Source organism: Stegastes partitus, unplaced genomic scaffold, assembly GCF_000690725.1.
Source record: "Stegastes partitus isolate 25-593 unplaced genomic scaffold, Stegastes_partitus-1.0.2 Scaffold236, whole genome shotgun sequence".
Lineage (NCBI taxonomy): Eukaryota > Metazoa > Chordata > Actinopteri > Pomacentridae > Stegastes > Stegastes partitus.
In genome coordinates this window covers 501818-511933 of record NW_007577967.1, presented here as the reverse complement: position 1 = coordinate 511933, position 10116 = coordinate 501818, and positions in this window count along the sequence as shown.

The following is a 10116-nucleotide window of genomic DNA, read 5'->3' as shown; positions in this document are numbered from 1 at the left end:
GTTCTTTTTCATCAGGGTGATCTGAGACCTACAGTTAGTTTTTTTTTTTTTTTTTTTTTTTTTTAAAAAAGGAGCTTTTCTTTGGCTTTGCAGGGGCAATTTTTTATTTTTGTGTGTTTGGTGTTTGGTGACATAAGACAGGAAGGTATTGACAAAAATCCAGATTTCGTCTTTTTATATACATTTAAATGTATTTTTTTTAAATTTGCATTTCATTCATATATATAAAAATAATATCTCTATTAAAAATGTACAAATAAATAAATAAATTAATTAAAAAACTAACTAACAATATAAATAACTAAATAATTAAAAGAAACTAACAACTAAGTAAATAACTAAAATAACTACATTTTATAAAAAAAAAACCTTACAACTACCTAACTAAACAACAAAGAACTAACTTACTAACTAAAAGAAAGAAAGAAAGAAAGAAAGAAAGAAAGAAAAAATAAAAACAAAAAGCTAAACCCAGTGTGGAGGTTCTGGTACCAGGCTGGTTCTGACCACCTATAGAGGATAAACAAATGTATGGATTTTACTAATATCCATTTTTTAAAAACTGTGACATGAATTAAAATGTATTTTTAAATTTATTTTTGAGTTTAGTTTCATTTTATTTTATGATATTAATAATTGATGGTATTAAAATTTGAGTCAAATCACCAATGGTGGAGCAGAAACTGTTGTAAACATCTGATGATGTCAGATGGAATGATCTTAATAACACATCAGTTGATCTGCACACTAACCAGTAGCTTGGAGCAGCTTTCTGCAGAATCTCTCTGACATCGTTCCAGATACTCACCAGGAAGTTCTGTTTCCTCGTTGGTTGAAGTTCACCCTATCAGGAGGAAACACTTTTTCAGAGTGTCTCAGATGAGGGTGCTCGGTGACTCGACCACCGAAGCTGCCTTCCTGATGCACCGATTGACAGTTTTCCTGTCACGATCGACCATCACGGGGTTTCCATATCTTCAGGCTTTTCTCTGGTTGATGCTGGAGAAACGATGGCCATGGATGGAAACCCCTTGTGGAGGTGCATCAGGTCCCCCTTGATGGTGGCAGCGTGTTCCCACAGAGACACGAGTCCCAGATCGTTCCCTCCAGCATGAACCACCAAAACTTTGGGGGGAGTCTGCGTGGCCGCCCCATCTCATGCCACCCTTACCGAACCAGTGGACCTTGGTGTCGAGGCCCAGATTGTCTCCTCTAATGCTGCTGCCTGCCCTCGTCTGATGTTGCTGGACCCGATGATCCAGACCTTGGTCGGGGTTTCAGTGACCGTGTCGCTGTCCAGCTGAACCACAGTGGAGGAAGTGGACCGTGTTGCTCTGTCTTTCTCCTCTGTGATTGTGACGGTTCTCTTGTTTTCGGAGGAGGAGAAGTCTGAGGCGCTCACAGTAACGGAGAATCCACTATGGGGCCTCACCTCAGAGATGGTCCTTGTTTGCTCTGAACTGATGTCAGAGATCTGTGAGGGGGCAGTGGAAATCTCACTGCGGCACCGCTTCAGTGATGGATTTTCATAAAAGACTCTCCTCCATTTGTTTTGTGATATTTTAACAATCCAACACTGTAAAAGAATTACTATTTGTAAAAATGCAAAGTTTTAATGTGGAAAGTCGTCTTTGTTTTTTTTTCTGAGAATTTAGTTAATATTATTTGTAATTTAACAAAACAGGTCAAATCTGTTACATAACACTTTAAAAGTTGTTTCATATTTTTAATTCTTGACATATAGAATTCTTCTTTCAGATAATATTGAACATCTTCAAAATAGTATTTTTTTTGCTAATTTAAGTACATTAAAAATTGTTGTGATTGCATTGCATTTGGAGTTTGTAAAAATACAGATATTTGATGTGCTTTGAGTGCTTAGTTTTCTATAATTTTACCAGTTTGTAGTTTCGCAAAACATAGACAATACAGAAAACAGACAGATGAAGTGAAAGTGAAAATAATCATTTGCTGCAGTCGGTGGCAGATCGCACATTTTCCTCCGAGGCCTTCAGTGGTGTCCTATCTGAATCAAACCACGTCCTAAAACCATCATTATAACACCATAGCGACAGAAATCATCAGTATTATGCAGAAAGGCGACAGAACAGGACGTTGCATCACAGACAGGTATCTCATGTAGCGAGAATGAATGCCATCACTAAAGCAAGAAACCCAGTTTAAACAGTTCAACAAATCTCCTTTCACTGCAGCCACAGCTGTACCACATACATCACATCAACAGGAGCATCAATATTAACTCAATAAAATGACAAATGTGTGTGTGTGTGTGTGTGTGTGTGTGTGTGTGTGTAAATACAATTCATATATAATTAATTTTACTCAGTAAAACTTGTGATTATTGAACACAATGTCCATCCTCTTTTCTTTCCTCATGAACACTTCCACCACTCTGCTCACCTTTTCTCACAGTGTCCAGCTTTTCTTGGACAGTCTGTCTTGAAAATGTCTTTCTAAGTATATCAGCGACCAAGCCAATATCTTCTCCTCCATCCACCATTGTGAGTTAAATAATACAGCAACACTTTTACGATACAGTTTTAGTTTGTGCAGGTCAGAATGGATAAGAATTGCTAGCTTTGGTTATACTCTCTGATCGTCCAATCAGAGGATGTGAAAGTTCTGATGTCATCGTAAACCAGCTAGCTGGCCCTGGAACCACCAACCCTCAATCTGATTGGTTAAATAATCATTGCAATGCATTTTAAGCCACAGGCGGCTGTACTTTTGATTCTAACGGCCTCAGGGCAGATTTCTGTGACCCTGGTGATGGCTGAAATGTGATTGGATAAAAGCTCTAATTAAACAAAAGTGCTGGAAGCAGAGACGAGCTATGGAATGAAGAGAATAGACTGTTGGGAATAATGTAAAAATATTAACGGGGAAATATTAAAGTCAGTGATTCTGACAGAGTTTAGGTCAGCTTGCTGGTCCTGATGGTCCACCACTGGCTGCAGGTCCAGACTGAACTCTGTGTGACTTTTTAGGGATTTTATCAGCACCAGGAGAGGAACTTTATGTACGTGATCATAGGATTGTTCACCTCAGTGACACACTCACAATGCTGAAGCTCAATCAAAGCATGAAGATTCAACCATTCAACCAGAACTCTACATGCATTTTTAATTCAGTGGTTTTGTTGTTTGCTTTTTATTTTATGTGAAAGAAGTCCAGGAACTAACTGAGCTTTTATTGTGAAGTTTCATGAATTAAACGACGGTTATGTTGACACTGTTCATTTGGCTGTGTTGATGTGAAATGACGGCGTACTATCAGACATTTTCCATGTGACGGTAGTCGCTGATGAGGCCTGCATCACAGTGTAATTAGTTGTTTTTGGATCTTTTCACTCTTTACTTCACCACAGTGACTCCTCTGTGCTCCACTCTATAGTAGACGACTGACTCTAGTTGGAAGACAGAGTGTTTTCTGGCAGACTTCACTCCTCTCCTCCCATCGTGGTGTTCCTACTGGTGCCTCCACATGCTGCCTCTGCGCTCTTTGTTCCACTTCATTGGGGTGTGTGCTTGGTGTGTCCCAGTGTGTGTGTGTGTGTGTGTGGAAGTACACCAAGAGAGCATTTTGAGGATGGGTTGGATCTCTCCGTCTACTCCCCCCCCCCATCTTCTTCCCTTTGCGACGAGTGTGTGTGTGTGTGTCTGTCAGTCGCGGTGTTTGATGTTGTCGAGCGTAAGCCTGCATGGCAAATGTGTGTTTCTGCGCAAATGAAGAAAGGAGGGAGTGCGTTTGAGGGAGTCTGTGCAGGACTGCAGAGTGTATGCATGGTGTGTGTGTGTGTGTGTGTGTGTGTGTGGGAGTATGAATGTGTGCAAAAGAAAGAACAAGAATAGTGAGAAAAACACACTGCACACATGCACGTTTGTTGCATGCCTCTGTAGGTGTGTGTAGAAACCCCCCCTCCCTCCTTACGCACACATACACACAACTCCAGGGACTAGCATGTTCATTATTCTTCCTAAAAGAACCATTAAAATTTCATCAGTGCAATGCAATCTGTAGCAGGGCGGGGGGTAGGAGTGTGTGCACCAGTGTGTGTGAGCAGCAGAGAGCGAGAGAGAGAGCGAGCGAGCGAGCGAGGCGGCGTGAGGGGAGGGAGCTCGCATCCTCCACTCATTCACCGCTGCCTGCCTTCATGCCTCTCTCCGCCTCCTCCTTTTCTTCTTCTTCTTCTTCTTCTTCATCATCTCCTTCTTCTTCTTCTTCTCTGGTGGCTCGATTCCCTCGCCGACAGCACGCCGACGCGTGGATTACGACTCCTCTCATGATGTGAGCCACCAGCATCCCTCCTCCTCCTCCTCCTCCTCCTCCTCCAATCCATCCATCCATCCCTCCTCATTCTCGCTGCTGCTGCCGCCACTGGAGGAGGCTTTCCTCAGGCTGCACGAGGAAGACGAGGAGTTGTGGGCGAAAGAGTTAGTTGGGAGGTTCTTTTTAATTGTGCTGCAGGCAGGCAGGTTTTTTCTTTTCTTTCCCTTTGGGTGAGCAACATCTGTAGCTGGAGCCTGAGTGGAGTATCTTTCTTTTTCTTTTTTTTGAATGGAATCTTCCTTTAAAGTAAGCCAGGAGATGTAAAGGTGAGGCTTGCTTTTGATTCCGTTTTGTTCTCCGGCTAACTTGTTGATAGCACGTGCTCGTTGTGTTTTCTTTGCGCACAACTTTTCAGAGTTTTTTGACCCTCGTCCACCGTTTTTCTTTAGACTAGACTGATCCGTTGAACCACTTGTAAAGGAAGGAGGCTCCTTCTGTGCATCGAGGGGAAATTAGCAGCAGCCTTTAAAGACCGCGGGTTTCTCCTCTTCCACAAGCGTCCACACCCACCTCCTCTCCCTCCGCCACTCCCACCCCATCCCGTATGTCGCTTTGTTTTGCGAGCGTGAGGCGCCGTCTCTCAGGTAGATCTGATGGAGCTAATTGCGTCCTAATTGGGTTTCCCCCCCCTCAGCCGTTTTTTCTTTTCTTTTTTTGGTTTCCTTACAGCCACAGATGAAAGAGTTTGTGGGGTGGAGAAGAGTGTGTGTGTGTGTGAAAGTAGGGTGGAGTGTGTGAAAGAGTGTCTGGACAAGCCTGTGAGGAGAGTGAGCCTTTTTTTTTTTTTTGGTGTGTGTGTGTGTGGACTGAGCGTGGACTGTGTGTGTTATTTGCAGGCCCATCTGTGGAGGTCTTGTGTGATGGATGGTGACTGACGGAGGGTGTGAGGTGTGTGAAGAAGGAGGAGGAGGAGGAGGACGAAGAGGAGAGGCGGCGGGGTGGGGGAGGGTGTCGGGAGGGAGGCAGAGAAACTGGTCTCCCATCTGTGTGTGTGTGTGTGTGTGTGTGTGTGTGAGAGCAGGAGTCTAGGTGCTGGAGCAGTACATCACAGACTGGCTAATGGAATGCTGGAGACTTGAAGGGTCTTCTCTTGTCTCTCTCCTTCATCACCACACCTCACCCCTCCCTCCCTCCCCCCCTCCCTCTCTTCACACAGGATTCTGGGTAGAGTGTGAGACACCAAACGGCGTGCTGTGGCTACCATGCGGTCACCAGACAGGTCAGGGAGTGATTTGAAAGAGGAACCGTGTTGATATATATTCAGACACAATGTTAGTGTTGCTGCCAGTTTAACTTAGAATCTTTAGGATTGGGCAGCTCCCGTCTTACTGGTTGCCATGGCGAGTGTTAGCTTTGTTAACCCTTCGAGCCCAGCGGACGCATTTTGCATCCAAATTCGCAGCCCTACTTGCTCACTGGTGAGTTGCTCTTATTGCAGTGAGGCGTCGCACATATCAAATAAAACCGCCGGACTTGACCTTTGCATCAATGTGCGACGAAGTATCTGCGAGAAGAAGCAATTTTGCAATTTAATGAAATATAATCATAGCTACAGCCTGCATACTGATCTAAATTCATCCTCTTGTTTGAGTTACATATTAAGTCATTATTGCATAGATAAGATTTATCTAGATGTGCTACTATCTGTGCAATGAGAGTTAATATATAGATATGAACACATCTATGCAGGGATCATGTTAATTTATCACATTAAAGAGCAGAGTCACATCTCTGTAATGATGCTTGTTGTTTGAAGTAATCACATTGTGAAGACAAATCATACTTTTGCAAAGTAATATCCTCCCTAATCTCTTCATCCATTTTTCTTGTTTTTTCTTTTTCTTTTTTTTGCTTTTCCCGTGAATAAGTCACAAAGTCACCATCATTTGCTCATGTAAGCATGCCACACATCAACATAAACAGCCAAGTTTACATTTCAAGTAACACTAGTTTTATATCTGTGTGCAAAATAGTAATCCATGAAAAAAAAATTGTAAATGAAATGACAGTTATGTCTGTTAGGCTGTAAGGTGGCTCAGTGGTTAGCACCGTTGCCTTGCAGCTGGTTCACGTCCCGGTGAGGACACCGGGATCTTTCTGTGTGGAGTCTCCATGTTCTCCCCGTGCAGCGTGGGTTCTCTCCAGGTTCTCCGGCTTCCTCCCACAGTCCAAAAACATGTTGAGGTTAACTGGTGATTCTAAATTGTCTGTAGGTGTGAATGTGAGTGTGCTTGGTTGTCTGTCTCTAAGTGTAGCCCTGTGATAGACTGGTGACCTGTCCAGGTGAACCTGCCTTCACCCTGAGTCAGCTGGGATAGACTCCAGCCCCCCATGACCCTAGTGAGGATTCAGTGGTGTATAGATCATGGATATATGGATTTCTATTAGGCACTGAGCACTAGGGCTGGACCCAAATAGCCGACTATTCGTTCGCTGTGCTGGAATCGGGATATCAAACATTCCAGCATCATATTATTGTTTCCACATCCAGAGGAATTTGGACAATCTGAACTAATACTTATGCATATTTTTGGTTTGTTTCTTATTTTTCTACTGATATTTCTTAAACGTCTGTACTATCCCCTTTGCTGCTGCAACAATGCAAATGTCTCCACTGTGGGATTAATAAAGGTGTATTGTATCGTATCGTATCGTGGTTCTGATATTTGCCACATTCCAGACAATCTCTTTTACACAAATGTGAAGGGAGATCTCTACTGCCAGCATTTTATACCAACATACATATAAAAACACAATTTCATGAAACTTTTTGTTTCTTTTTGATATAAACGCTAATAATAAAAATCTGCAGTAACAAATGATGGATGATCTGGATAGCATAGACTGCTCTGAAAAACACAAGATACAGCATGTAGGCTAGCCCTTATAATGACCAAGATAAGTAATGAAACTAGCCTGAAATCAGCCCAGGGATCACTGGGTTAGAAATGATGTGTATCGACCAGCAGGCACATTTCCATCAGCCTCACTAGTTTGTCTACTTCTTACAAGCCTTACTGGTTCATAAGTGAAGATGGTAATCTTGTTTGTTGACCTGCACCAATTCTATTTTCTTGTATGTCCATTTAGTTGTAGCTAAACAGTACTTATCACTGTGAGGCAAATGTAGTGAATGGATTTTCTGTTACGATCCAACCTCTAGGGTCAGCTGGATGTAACAAAACAACCAGATGGAAATGGTTCAGGCAAAGCAATTTGTTGCTCAGTAACGTAAATGAACATCACAGAATGATGACAATACAAAAGAAGATGGTGGATGTTGCTACAAACTAAAGAACCAAACGAAGGCTAACAGAGTATTGAAGATAGCTAACAAAGCTAAACTCTGTAGCCAAACTTTAAATCCACACATAACAAAAGAAAGTAAAACAAATTAGTGCCTCAAAACACACAATATGAAAACACAAGACACAAGTAACTTCTTCACAAAGTTGCGCAGCTGCTATCAGGAGTCATATAGTCTCCACTGAGACTCTCATGAACTCCTACACTGAGTTAGCAGCTGCCAGCAGAAGTTATGTTACAACAAACACAAAACACACAGAACGAGAGGCACCAGGACAGACTGTTCATTCTAAATCCCAGCCAGACCAGAGTGAAAGGTAGCTGGTGGCTTTTATAGCCAGGTGTGGTGATTGGAGTGGCAGTGGTCCAATCAGACGTGACCGGAGGCGGGGACAACATGGGCTGGACTGCAGGTCTTCAGCTCCAGGCTGATTAGGTGAGATGACTGGCAGCTGGTGTCCTGGAGCAGCTCTCAGCCAGCTGGACCTCCACAGGTCATCTCCACACACAAGGGTCACAAGTCCACATAACAAAACGGAACACACACCATGGGCCGTAACAATATCTAGAAAGAAAACACGGCCCTGTCTCCTGGTAGTCACACTCGTATAACGAAGTTAGTGACTCAATGAGCCAGTTTTCTGGTAATATAATTCAGAAATGTTGGTAATTACTTTGCAAGTTGCAAAATGTTGATAGTGAATGTAGAGTAGCTTCAGACAATATTTCAGTCCCTTCACTGTTTGTAGACTTTAGTGTTGTAGGTTTAGTTTTATATACATGAAATGGACTTTTTTTCCTACAAGTCTTTGGACATTACAGTGAAAGCACACTCTTAATTTTCTGTTTTTTTGTTTGTTTTTGCACATTTACTAAAAATCTAAATCTGAAACATCTCATTTACTAGTTTTATCCTGATAGCTTTAACCCTAATGTGTGTCCAGAGGTTGACTGACATCCACCGGCAGCAAACTGAACTGACTTAACATCGTTAACTGAGGCTCATCAGTTCACACTGCATGTCTGGACATAAAAACAAGCCATGTCGTCCAAGAACTTTCTGTAGACCACTGCAGTGAAATGAGGGTTAGATCCTTCAATCTAATGAGACTGCAGCTCTTTTGGCAAATCTCTAAACATGTCAGATGAATACCAGGCACCGCTCACCACCTGGCGCTCACCGTCACAGCAACATGAGTGAAGGATGGATGCAGCAAAAATAACAGGAAGGTCCTTGAAGTAAATTTGCACCAGAATGTGTTGCCATGGTTTCAAAATCGAGGTATGCAAAGGTTCAAGAGACTTCCCTGCCAAGGACTGATTTAGGGTTCTGGATATTAGAGTTTTAATTTGATGGTAAGGATCTTTAAAAACATATTTCAACTATATTATTATGATGTGTGAGTGTGGAGTCATGGGGGGGAATAATGACAGTTTTACACAGAAATAACAAAACTATCGGATCTTGTAGGACAGTGTCGACTTGAAGTGACGACTGGATGTGTTGTTTAGGGATTCAAAACACTTGATAGGGGTTAGCAAAGGAGTAAAGTTATATAACATTTAACCAAACCAGTATCTCTATCTTATCTAAGCTTGACCAAAGTGCTTTTGCTAAATTAACCAAAGTCAGAAAGTAAAAAGTGAACCCTGACAGTCATGCTGCTGTTTTCTTGTATACCGGGTTCTGTCATGTAGTCCTTCTCTTTTAAAGCGCTTTTCTCTATTATTTTACTGATCCTTGTGTTGTTACTAGTGCAGCGCCTGGTGTCGGTGGTTAAACTGTGATGACCTGGTCTACATTTTGACTTGCCTTTGATGCTGCTGCCCAGCAACAGTGGTAATTTAAGCCCACTGGGGGCCATGCCAGGTTTGAAGTGGATCAGAGGTATAATTGGCTTTACCTTTTTTTTTGTGCTTGTAATTTAGTTTTCAAAGATTTCTTTTGTAGGCAGACCTTGCTATGTTTCAGGCTGTCTTGACAACTTTGTGTTTGTCCTCCACGCTTTCAGAACTCTGGAGCTCCTTGTGTAGCACTTCAGTTTTTATGCTGAGGAAGGAATTTTGGCTGCTAGTCTCCTTTGCTCATCTGATTTTATTATAGTCGCTGTCCAAAGGCCTCTGAGCTCATTGTGAAGCTTCTTGAAACCTGCACAAAGCTCTGAGCTATGATTTTATAATACTTGTTGAGGAGAGGTTTTGCAACTCCATTTTGTTTTTTCAGCTCCTGGATTTTGTATTGGAGGCATAGACTGTATAAAAGATGGACGTAGCAACCGGCCCTGAACAATAAAGCCAACCCGGAAGTGTCAAAAACCTGCAATATCACTACGTCCACTAGCTACTGGCTCCAAAAAGCCCTGGCTCCTATAGACTGGAACTGGAAAAGAAGTGATCACAGATCATAAAATACTGCATTCCTACAGCTCAGGATTTTTTTCTTATTAGTTTTCATGGTCA